Source organism: Carassius auratus, chromosome 29 (assembly GCF_003368295.1).
Source record: "Carassius auratus strain Wakin chromosome 29, ASM336829v1, whole genome shotgun sequence".
NCBI lineage: Eukaryota > Metazoa > Chordata > Actinopteri > Cypriniformes > Cyprinidae > Carassius > Carassius auratus.
This window is the reverse complement of record NC_039271.1, coordinates 10,986,289-10,999,224: the sequence shown is the minus strand read 5'-3', so window position 1 is coordinate 10,999,224 and position 12,936 is coordinate 10,986,289. Positions and strand designations below refer to the sequence as shown.

Genomic DNA, 12,936 nt, shown 5'->3' with positions numbered 1-12,936 from the left:
CGGTCCTACAAATTGCTGTGTGCACACCCATAATCATAGCAGATATAGAAGATCGTGTGACCTAAGCATGTCATGAATAAAAATGATTTATAATTTTTTTTCCCCCACCTAGATTGTGATAGTGCAATTTGGAGGAAAGCCATTCAGCTGTGTGGAGCTGAATATTGAGCAGTGGCTATGGTGTGTCTTCTTAGGCTTTGGATGTCTTCTGTGGGGACAGGTGAGCCTCATTCCTTCCTATATTATACAAAGCAGCTTCTTGTACTTTGTAACTTGCTCTCAAAACACCAATCCAAACCCCTCAATTGTGATAGAGCAGTGCCCCCTAAAGGCAGAGGACTGATTTACTGGGCTGAGAACATTTAGTTTTTCAATTTGTTTTCTGTATAGAATGGCCACTTGATGTGTGTGTGTGTGTGTGTGTGTGTCCACACCCTCATTCAGATCATCTCTTCGATCCCTACGAGCCGGCTGAAGTTCCTGAAGAGTGCTGGTCATGGAACGCAGAAGGAAGAAATCCCAGATGAGGAGTTGGAGGAGCTGGATGACCTGGAGGAAATTGACCATGCTGAGCGAGAGCTCCGCAGGGGACAGATCCTCTGGTTCAGAGGCCTGAACCGCATTCAGACTCAGGTAACCTCTCGAAAACCGCACAACTCTGCAGTCCAAGCTCAGGAACCGAAACCCCCACCTTTCTTAATTTTCTCTGATTATGGTTTGAGTTAGTACTCCCACCAATCGATCCGCCACTTATGGTGACCTTACACTGGTGGAAGAGGGTTTATTAATGCAGTTTGTCAGTGCAATAAACGGATCAATGCTAAAGGCAAATGTCAGGTCAGGTTCTTTTAATTCAGTGCCTTTTTTTCCCCTCTCTCTCAGCTGCTCTGTCACTGTCTTTTTTTTTATGGGTGCCCTTCTTTCTCTATCCCTATTCTTTTCACTTCTTCCTCTTTACTCTGTCTGTCTCTCTCCTGTGCGTTCTCTGGGCCTATCACACTCTCTGATTCCTTCCAGATGGATGTTGTGAGTGCGTTCCAGAGTGGAATTTCCTTTCAGGGGGCCGTCAGGCGCCAGCCCTCCAGCAGCAGCCAGCAGCACGATGTAACCAATGTTTCTAGCCCTACACATGTAGCCTTATCTCCTGCTACTGCCTTCAACACCGCTTCTGCCGCTGTCGGGTGTGAGTGCGTGTTTATTAGTGCATGACAATTAACATTTCCTCCTCTCGCCTAACGGTCTTCATTCTTCTCCTAATGTCCTTCCTTCTCTGTTTCTCTCTCGCTCTCTTGTCCGAAACGAAACGTATCTCTAAACATCTTCCACATTGCTTCTCAATGTTAACGGCTGTGTATCTTAAGTGTTAAGGTTGAGGTATCTATGTCTGTTTGATGGCTTTGGCTGGGTTCTCACCGATCAAGAGTCGTTGTCTAATCCCGTCTGGTGTGTCTGCAGACCTGCGCGTGCTCGTCAGGCTCCTAGGCTACTGCGTGTAAATGTTTTGAGTATACGCCCATGGTCACTTGATAACCTGACCAGTCGCACCAAACTGGTCTTGTGAATGGGTTTGTGGGACATTTTTTTTAAGGCAGTGTTTTGGTAAGTATCTCGGGTTTCTGTAGGATCGAACGATATGATTGAGATGTTGTGCTGTAGTTTAGACAAAACTGAACTTCCTTTCCTCTTTCTGTAGTTCATTACCTTTCCTGTAGTGTCGGTTTTTGCTCGTTCACTCATTCTGCAACATTGGCGTTACTGTCCAACCTGGATTTCTCTATCACGCTGTCTCATATTCTACTCAGTGCCAGTTTTATCACCCTCTTTTTCTCTGTCTTTATTGGTGTAACTTTATTATTTTACAGGGAAGATCTGCGACTGGATGAAAAGCTTGTGGAATCATGTCATGTCTTTCAGCTCGATTCTAACCACATCAGTATTTCCATCTTTCATTAGGTCCTGGCTGTCCACAACCCCTTTTTCTCTGTTCAGGGCACTATGTATTGTTTGAAAGACTCTTTTGGTGTAGTCTTGATTTACTGGACATTGGGAAACCGGGTACGGAATGCTACAACACTGACTGCCGCATATTCCTCTTTAGATTCTGTGAAATGTGTCATGGGCTATACTCAAAGGTTTACCTCTGTTGAAACACAAGGTAGCACTGCTCTGCATGGGTCCCGTCTCTAGACCGTTTGTGAATTTACTTGTGCTGGTTAGCTTAAATCGCTTGGCTGCTTTTAAAGTTTTGCGTCTCTACTTCACAACATAATCAGTGATCGATCCCTCCCCTCCAATACAAGCATGCCTGAAAATATTAACCTCATGTGTTGAGCTGTGTCCTCTGGGGTTACCTTGGCCTCTCTCTTTTCCTGTCTCTTCTGTTCTCTTTCTTATTTACATTGTGAAAAATTGGCTTTCTGTAATTTACAACAGAGAAGACACCCAAGTTCTTTCCAGTTTGGTACATCTGTTATTTCTCAATCCTAAGAAAAGAGGACATTCTGTCCCTCGGTCAGAGGATAGGCTCACCGTAACCCAAGCATCAGGTTTTCAAGAGTTTGTTCACTCTTACTCAATAGTTGCACGACATCTGACCGCTCACAAACACTCTCAAACGGTTTTGGTGCGCTAACTTCACTGCTATCCACTCATCAATTAAAACCAGCCCATTTGGCCTTTGGTTTAACCTGTACCTAAAAAAAAAAGTGATGTTTCACTTTGTATGCCTGTTGTGTACATGTGGGCAAACAAGTGTTAGCTCTCTGTGAGTGGCAAGGCTGACTTTACGTCCTATTCTCCTGCAGATCCGAGTGGTGAATGCATTCCGCAGCTCGCTGTCGCCCTATGAGGGCCTGGAGAAGCCAGAGTCTCGCTCCTCCATCCACAACTTCATGACCCATCCAGAGTTCCGGATAGAGGACTCAGAGCCCCACATCCCCCTCATCGATGACACGGATGCGGAGGATGACGCCCCCACTAAGAGAAATGCCACACCCACTCCTCCTCCCCCACCCTCACCCAATCAGAACAATAACGCCGTAGACAGCAGCATCCACCTCTTCCTGGATCCCAGCATGCCAGCCACACTCTCAGCTCCCGGGAGTCCCATGCACAGCCTAGAGACGTCCCTTTGATCAGCTCCGCCCCTTGGTATGACACACAACACCTGCTTGTCTCCACAGAGACTAAAGCCTGGAGAACTCGTTGGATGAGAGGGGCGGAGCCAAGGAGCTCAGCTCTTAGCTTTTGCTTCTCTTCATCTGGATGTTGTACATTTTGTTCTTTTTGCCCTTTTGCTTATTCAAACACTGATTTCTGAATCATTTGGCTGTTAATATTTGAATTATTATTTATGTTTTTGTTTATTTTTTGGAAGACACAGGTCTGTTTACAAAGTTTGTAGATACTTTTTTTTTTTCGTTGGTGGAAGAGCTTCCTGATGCAGAGAAATGGGGACAAATGAATCGAGAAATATTTCAGATACTGCTGAATTTTCAGGAAAAAAAAAGGTGTTTCTATGAAAACCGAACTATTTTTGCCTGCAAGTTTTATTTGTTATATATTTGTAGATGCATAGAACCCTCAAGCCAAATAGATAACACTAAGGCTTGTATAGAAGTGACAGAGGCAACTATTGGACACTTTTTTTTTTTTTTTGGTTTGTTTTTTCATTCAACGGGTGACTGGAGGAAACAGTAGACAAGAATCTCTGTCAATAAATCTCCTCTCATACTACTTCACCCCTTAAAGACTTTGTTGGGTTTATTTTTAAGTTCCTGTTTCGTGTCTCATTCTCGTTTGAAAGTGAAGGAGTATCTGAAATGCCTAGAGTCTTCACGCTTTTAATGGTGTTTTTTTTTTTGAAGTGGAGGTCACACCAGGTCCGCATTTAAAAAAAAAAACTTTGCTTTGGTTAACTGAAATGGTCCACAGACAGTTCATTAACATCAAGATATTAAGTTCCTGCCAATGTATCATAAGTTTGTTCACTCAGGCTTTTGATTATTTGAAACAAATATTTCCTGTGTTTTGTTTGATCATTTGGGGGAAAAAAATGAAGTTTGTACTTTATATTGTCCTTCATATTCCATAAAGATTGCTGTCAGCTAAGAAAATATTGCTGCAATTGTTTGTAGAATATTTAAGACCTGAAATACTGGAAACACAAAGCAACCAACATGATTAATTTAAGAAAACGTGCATATAACACTGGTATCACAGCACAGGGTACTTCATTTCAGATTCCCAAGGAACGTTTTGATACAGACCATATAAATTATATTTTTATGAGGAAATGACAACATCTCAACCTGCTGAACCAGACCTACAGGGATTTTACATAAATTATATTCAAGGGGAGGGTGGGTCGTGATTGGTTCTCTAAGTAATATAATACTCAGGGTGGCTCACAGCATGAAACTTATGGTCAAAATACAAACATGTTTTGGTGTTTTTTTTTATTTTTATGTATATATACTTAGGAGTAGATTTAATTTTTTTAGCAGCAGGGTTCCAGTTCAGACTGTTGCTTATCTCCAATTGTTGGTTAATTAAAGGTGATATAAAGGAGAAGGAAGAAAAACGGAGAAAGGGATTTGCATTTCTTCAGTCATCACAACTGCACATTTTTTGGTTCTGTTCTTTTGAATAAGTTATTTCGTTTTTTTCAAGTTTATTAAATACAGAAAAACTGCTTAAGTTTGCAATTTAGAGCAGATATATTAAAAGAATCCATAACTTTTTTTTTTTCTATAGCGTCTTCCTATAACGGGAATGAATGTTTATCCATCTGTTTTAAGAATTTTTTTTTTATTATTATTTTAAAGTTTGGAAATAAAAGAACATGTCTGTTTATCTTGCGCATTGTAAATGGATATCGTGATTTAACTTACATTTTAAACTTGTCGAGTATCGTGTATGGTTTTTAAGAATAAAAATTGATATTTAGCGTAAACTGAGGGCCATGTTTTCCTTCATGTTGAGAAATCGTTAGATTAAGGAGTATAAATGCAAGACGGTGTGTTGGTCCAAAAATGACCAAAACAAGCATACAAAAAGCAATGCATTGTGTCCTTCATATGGCATACCAAAGGAGTTAATATGTCTCTAGGTTTAATATAAGTTACATGTTAAGACAAATGTCATTTAAATAACACATTCAGGCAATGTCAAAATAGAAGTTGCATTCAGTAACAATGCAAAACTTTGCTATATATGTGTGTGTGTGTGGGGGGGGGGGGATATTTATTTATATTATATGCAATTTATTAAAGATAATTTAAATCGTATGTCGATCACTAACTTTTGAAATATAGTGACCCTTCCAAAAAAAAAAAAAAGGATAATAACCTACACATTTGCGAGCCAACAACACACACTGAAATGATATAAGCATTACCTGTGCATGAGCAGGTCTTCATCAGTCTAGTCGTTGTCTGTCCACATGCTTCTGTTGACTGGGTGTAACACTCCTCACACATCACTCATTCTGTAGAAGAAAAAAAGACAACATTTCTAAATGGCAGTTTATAATTACACTGAACATTTTCAGAGACTTACAAATGTGTCACTTGTCATAAGTGACAATCGATTCCTCCACTTTATCACAGTGTGTGTCGGTTGTATTTGTTTATGGGCTGGAATATGTGCTGTTGAGTGACTGCAGGATTTGTACTTCAAAAAGTCTTCCTCGTGTCATGACGGCTTTCATGATGCATCATGTTGTTATATACATGATGCATTATATTTTAGAGCCAAACATCACACATACTTTAACATTTTCATACCATTAAATGGATATATACATTTTTTTTAATTAAATGTCTATGAGGCAAATGACAAACAGCTGATCATCAGCTCTCTCTTGTGGCCAGTGCATGTCAGGAGCTTCATGAAATGACAAACTCAAGTGGACTTTACTTAAACAGTGTGTCTCTGTTGAACCCCTTGTGTACTGTATCGGAGCAGCCGGTACTCAAAGTTTACTTTCATTAGCTCATAAAAGAGTGTGTTAAAAATGAGAGCAGTGAATAAAAAGTGTGCGAATGGTGCCCCTAGCAGAATCTGTTCTTGAGGCAGAACACCTGCAAGGAAGAAGTGTGGATGGATGAGTGACGTATTATGTGTTTCTAGCCTGTTGCTTCTGGTGCAGTCCAGTCCAAGTTGGGAGAAATGGCATTTCGTACCTGCATGTCAAAGCATCCCCGAAGCCTGCTCTGGTCCAAGCGTGTTGGCAAAGCTAATGCAGACACTTTTTCTATTCAGTTAGACGCCTGGTTCCCAAAGTACTCATCGGCACCCACGATCTGCTTAAACCTGGTCAGTGACAGAGACTGGCACAAATACATCGAGAAGCATTTTGTTTCAAGTTACAAATACTTGTAAAGAAATTTGAAAAAATAAATAAATAAATACAACAATATTTACAAGCAATCATTTAAAGTGCAAGAGACAGTGCCATTACATTTAGTAATATACTGGAGTTAGACAAACACATACAAGAAGAGAAGTGCTTTCATTAAACAACTTATAAACTGAAGAAAAACTTTAATGTTTGCTTTTAACTAAAATAATGATACAATGTTAAATGTTATGGAGAAATTCTTTGCATTGTAATACCTCTCCACACATCACCAAACACTTGGGTTCCTTAATCCATAGGCGGAGGGTGAACCAACTCCAGGGTAAGGATATAAGCAGCCATAAACACGTCGTTTTTGGCAAGGACCAGGGTGTCCTGTAGGGTAAATTATTTTGTATTACGATTTAAAGGATTACAATTAAATAATAACGTCAGAAATGTATAATGACATAATGTTTCCTTTCCACGATTATTCAAAACACCGAATAAATTATAGGCTATACATTATCACTAACATTGATCAATCGCGAGTTTAAGCACTCTAAAAAAAAAACTATCGTTGTGATCACTGAAGCACTTATACATCTGCGCTTTGTTGTTTATGAGGAGGGAATTCAGTCAGCGAACGCGCACGCGCTCAGCAAAAGTGATGAGTTTCAGCGGACTCATCTTAACGCTTCTGTTTTGTCATTGCATTCCTAAACTCAACAGAATTGTGTGTGATTAGTTAAAATGCGCAACACTAAAAACGCCTGCTCGCACAAAACCGGACGCACGCTCAGATACAACGCTGTTCTCGCACGGTAAGACTGCGCGCACTTGGCTTTCCAGAGCAAAGGAAATCTGCGCGCGAGCGGAGAGACTTGCGCTCGTGGATTGTATTAATGTGCTTTAGCGCTACAACAATGCGCTCTCTATATTTTTTTTGTAAAATAACGCATAATGTTCACTTTTTTATATATATTTTTTATTTATTTAAATAACGCATAATGTTCACAGGCGTAAAAGATTATATGTTTGTGCAGTGGAATTTTTTCCAATTAAGTGGCATTTTTGCCCCAAGTCCCCCGTGGCCAGCCTTACACGCTCCGCCTATGCCTGAATGTGTTTTAAAAAAATTAATAATAATATGGTGTACAACTTATTTGTTACAATTATGATATTGATGAGAATATCAAAACGACAATTCTTCTGAAGGTCTGGCGGAGTTCAGCAAGGAGCAAGCAAGCATCAGCATGGCTACACAAACAGTGAGAAAGTTCGGTAAAACTGGCAAGATATTCACAGATTCGACTTTTCCGGATCAATAACTTGCGAGCAAAACGTTTTTAGTACATTAATTAGGCCTCTTTTCACCCGTAGTGATGTAGTAAACGACGAGCTACAAGCGAGTGAAACCAAGCGTTCCTCCGCTCTGTACAACATACGTTAAGGCGGGCGTACACGGTGCGATTTTTGCTGTCGTACGAGTTCGCATGCGATTTTTTTCAATCGTGTGGAAATCGCGTATTCTCGTATGGTCGCGGCTCGTATCATTTGCTATGAATTACGAGCCGAGCAGAGTGGCTTACGAGCACTTCCCGACCTCCCGATCATTTTTAAACATGTCTAAAAAGTTCGTGAGCTATCGGTTTGAATTCGTGCCATTTGTGCGGTTGAACGAGCCGATTTGTTGATTTATCTGAAGTTGACCAATCACGAACTAGGAAAACCACAGAAGAAGAAAGACGAAGACGGCAGCTGAAGTCTGTCAGCGAGCGAGCGCTGTATGATGTTCCTAGCAACGTATTCCAATGCCTTTTTAGTTCTCTCTCTCTCTCTCTCTCTCTCTCTCTCCCTCTCTCGCTCACACACGCATATGTAGTTTACAGTGACTCTCCATAAACGTAACGGTTTTCTATACTGTATATCCCCATACACTACCTCTATCCATCACGGAAAATGCATGTTTAAATTTTCTATTAAACACCGTATAGTATTTTTTAAAGCCATTTGGTTTACGAGGGCACAGTAATTGTCCTTATAAACCATGTTTACATTTTAATACCCATTTCAGATATTTATAAACCATATACAAGAACACACACACAGGGTAACCAAACGTCCCGGTTTCCTATTGCTGAAAAATAACCTGTACGTGTAGGAAACAGTCACGGCTCGTATCAATATTTTATATGCAGTTATGAGAGAGGGAGAGCAGTTATATAAGGCGCGTTCCACTTAAGCAGCGCTGCACAGAATGATCACCTGTGTGACATCAAAGTACAGCGAGAGCGATTCGAATGCATTGGATATGTGTGCTCTCATATCGCTCTCACGGTACTTTAATGTCATACAGTGATCCTTCTGTGCGTGCAGCGCTGCTTCAAGTCGAACGCGTCTATCAACTTCGTGCGATTGTTTCTGGAATTCGCAGGTTGTAAAATCGTGTCGTATATCATCTCGTCCGTACGATTTTCAGATAAACTCACTCGTGCCGTGTGCGTGGACATACGATCTTCCGACCATCCGAATTCGCACCGTGTACGCCCGCCCTTAATCTCAATGGGCTGGCGTCTGAGTCGACGTAGGCACCGTCTGCAAAGTGCGAAGCGCGAAAAAAAGGCTACTAATAAAATACTCAATAACTTCACAGTAATGCACTGTAGTGTCACCAGATTCAGTTCACACATCACTGCTCTCCTACTGGTTCTACTACAACGATGATTTTGGAAATATGTGCTTTTGCACATATAGTTAATTACATTACTGTAACACACTGTACTTTCACCAAATTCAGTTCACACATCACTGTTCTCCTGCTGGTTATACTACAACAATGGTTTTGAAAATAATTGGTTTTACACATTTTTTATGATTTTCTTATTAAAAATGTTAATAACATTACTGTAACACACTCAAATTCAGATCACACATCGCTGCTGTCCTGTTGGTTATACAACACTTTTCATTTTAGAAGTAATTGCTTTTGCAAAATTTTTTTTGGATTTTTTGAACTTTTCTGTAATGCACTGTACTTTCACCAAATTTAGTTCACACATCACTGCTGTCCTGTTGGTTATACTACAACTTTTATTTTGCAAGTAATTGTTTTTGAAACATTTTTTGGATTTTTTTTTTATTATGAAAAAGTTAATAACTGTACTGCTGGTTATACTACAACACTGGTTTTGAAAATAATTGGTTTTACACAGTTTTTATACATTTTAATTATGAAAGATGTTCATAACTTTACTGTAACACACCGTACTTTCACCAAATTCAGCTCACACATTACTGCTCTCCTTCTGATTATACTACAACTTTCATTTTGAAAGTAATTGCTTTTGCACATTTTTTAAAATTTTTTTATTATGAAAAATAGTTAATAATTTCACCGTTATTGAACATGACAGTTAATAACTTTACTGTTACACACTGTACTTCCACCAAATGCAGTTAACACATAACTGCTCTCCTGCTGGTTATACTACAACTTTCATTTTGAAAGTAATTGCTTTTGCACATTTTTTATGATTTTTTTATTATGGAAATAGTTAATAACTTCACCGTTATTGAAAATAATGGTTAATAACTTTACTGTAACACACTGTACTTTCACCATATGCTGTTCACACATCACTGCTCTCCTGCTGGTTATACTACAACACTGGTTTTGAAAGTAATTACTTCAGCACATTTTTTTTATTATGAAAAATGGTTAATAACTTCAGTTATTGAACATAATAATTAAAGGGTTAGTTCATCAAAAAATCATAATTATGTAATTAATAACTCACCCTCATGTTGTTCCAAACCCAATAACTCACCCTCATGTTGTTCCAAACCCATTAGACCTCAGTTTATCTTTGGAACACAGTTTAAGATATTTTAGATTTAGTCCTAGAGCTCTCAGTCCCTCCATTGAAACTGTGTGCACGGTATACTGTCCATGTCCAGAAAGGTAGGAAAAACATCATCAAAGTAGTCCATGTGACATCAGAGGGTCAGTTAGAATTTTTTGAAGCATCGAAAATACATTTTGGTCCAAAAATAGCAAAAACTACGACTTTATTCATCATTGTCTTCTCTTCCGTGTCTGGTAGGAGATAGTTCAAAACAAAGCAGTTTGTGATATCAGGTTCACGAATGAATCATTCGATGTAACCGGATCTTTTTGAACCAGTTCACCAAATCGAACTGAATCGTTTTAAACGGTTCGTGTCTCCAATACACATTAATCCACAAATGACTTAAGCTGTTAACTTTTTTAATGTGGCTGACGCTCCCTCGGAGTTAAAACAAACCAATATCCCGGAGTAATTCATTTACTCAAACAGTACACTGACTGAACTACTGTGAAGAGAGAACTGAAGATGAACACCGAGCCGAGCCAGATAATGAACAAAAGATTGACTCATCGGTTTTCGGATCACCAGTAGTTCTTTCAGACAGTTCGATTCAATAAACCGGTTGTAGAAAACTGTTCACCAGTTCTTTTGTGCTCTACGTAATGGCGTCATTGGCGATGATTGCCCTTCATTCAAGCCTTAAGTTTACCTGTGCTCATAACCCTAGCACAGAATCAGTTCAGAATCAATCACCAAAAGAATCAGTTCAGTTCAGACGCTCTGTGTGTCAGTCTGCTTCACACTGAATCACACATGCGCAGTATAATCAGTCTTTCTGGACATGGACACTATACCGTACACACAGTTTCAATGGAGGGACTAGGATCTAAATCTAAAATATCTTAAACAGTGTTCTAAAGATAAACGGAGGTCTCACGGGTTTGGAACGACATAAGGGTGAGTTATTAATAACATAATTATGACTTTTCAGTGAACTAACTCTTTAATAACTTTACTGTAAAACTCTGTACTTTCACCAAATTCAGTTCACACATCACTGCTCTCCTGCTGGTTTAACTACAACACTCATATTTAAAATAATTGCATAGGCACATTTTTTTATGATTTTTTTATTATGAAAAATGTTAATAATTTTACTGTAACACACTGTACTTTCACCAAATTCAGTTCACACATCAAATCATAAAAAATGTGCCAGAGCAATTATATTCAATATGAGTGTTGTAGTTAAACCAGCAGGGCCGCAGATATGTGTGAACTGAATTTGGTGATACTACAGTGTGTTACTGTGACGTTATTGAGTATTTTATAAGTAGCTTTTTTTCGCGTTTCGCACTTTGCAGACGGTCCCTTCGGACGCCGGAGCGCATTGAGATCAACGTATTTTGTACAGAGCTTGTAGCTCGTTTACTACATCACTACAAGTGAAAAGAGGCCCAATTCGAGCACTCAAAAATATTTGCTCGCGTGTTATTGATCCGAAAAAGTCGAATCTGTGAATATCTTGCCAATTTTACCGAACAGTCAGAGTTCACTTTGAAGTTTTAAGTGTCCGCACACAGAAATGATGCAACACAACGCACTGTATTCGTAGTAGACTTACTGATGAGTCAAGTGAGTGACACTCGGTTCCTTCACTTCATCGAAGTTTGTGTCGGTTTTATTAGTTTATGGGCTGGAATATGTGCTGTTGCACCTTGCGCGTGCTGTTGGTTGTTGCAAGCCAAGCACACGAACACATCAGAGATCACACTGAACCTGAAACTCGCTTTCGCCGCCTAGTGGAGCGGATGGAAAACTGCCTATCTCGTTTCGACAAAACGAGTCAGATTTTACATTGACTACATTCGTCAGGTCTCCTGCATCAAGTTTAGCTTTGACACCAAGAGCTCTGTCCACTGGACCATCAGCATCTCACAGAATTTCCTTTGTAGCATTAACTGTATGTGCATTTATTTTGTTAATCAAATTCAAGTCCTATACAATCAGTTCATTTTGATATATGAATCTATCGTTAGAATTGTGTTGCCCTAATATATATATATATATATATATATATATATATATATATATATATATATATATATATATATATATATATATACTGCTTATTATTCTACTTTATAGAATTTAAGATTTATGGGAATTGCTTCCTTAGATCCATATTCCTAGAATATTAAATTATACAGAAAATGTTAAACCACGTGTCAGTCGGTTGTGTCCACAGATTTCCTATACACTTGCTATACTTCATACTTCAGGTTATAAAAAAAAAAAAAAAAAAAAAAAAAAAAAGTGTTATTTTTTGTTATTAAATATTTAAATAGTTTTATGATGATCATATTAAACTAAAACCATAACCTTAAACTTGAGACCAAATGACAGATTTGGCTGTCTCATCTTTGTCATCCCTAATGAGTTTGTATCTCTGATATATTTTAAAACAAATCTATGATTTTAATTATTGAAAATACTAAAATATTTGATTGCACTGGTTGGGGCATTCATAAATAGCCTACTTACAATGTTCCTTAGATAACAAAGTGAACTGAACATAGAGAAATATTTATTAAGAGGATAAGCTCCTTGAGATGAATCATCTCGTTTACGAGGGTCCTAAATGAACTCCAGACGGCCAAGCTGTGACAGAGCAAGAACAGAATAATCTATCCCATTATTATATATTATTATAACATAAAAAATCTTTAAGAACCACTTTTCTCT

At 38.6% G+C, this 12,936-nt stretch overlaps 1 long non-coding RNA gene and 1 pseudogene across 1 annotated transcript; one reads left to right on the top strand and one right to left on the bottom strand.

Moving 5' to 3' along the window:
- The window catches only part of LOC113048065 (plasma membrane calcium-transporting ATPase 1-like), a 30,459-nt pseudogene extending 25,645 nt beyond the window's left edge, over positions 1–4,814 (top strand).
- Positions 3,852–12,231, bottom strand: LOC113048066 (uncharacterized). The gene is made up of 4 exons (XR_003276395.1): positions 11,816–12,231; positions 6,619–6,736; positions 6,186–6,332; positions 3,852–5,488 (listed from the first exon to the last, which is right to left on the bottom strand). It is a non-coding gene; the product is annotated as an uncharacterized LOC113048066 (long non-coding RNA).
- Between the last annotated feature and the right edge of the window lie 705 nt (positions 12,232–12,936).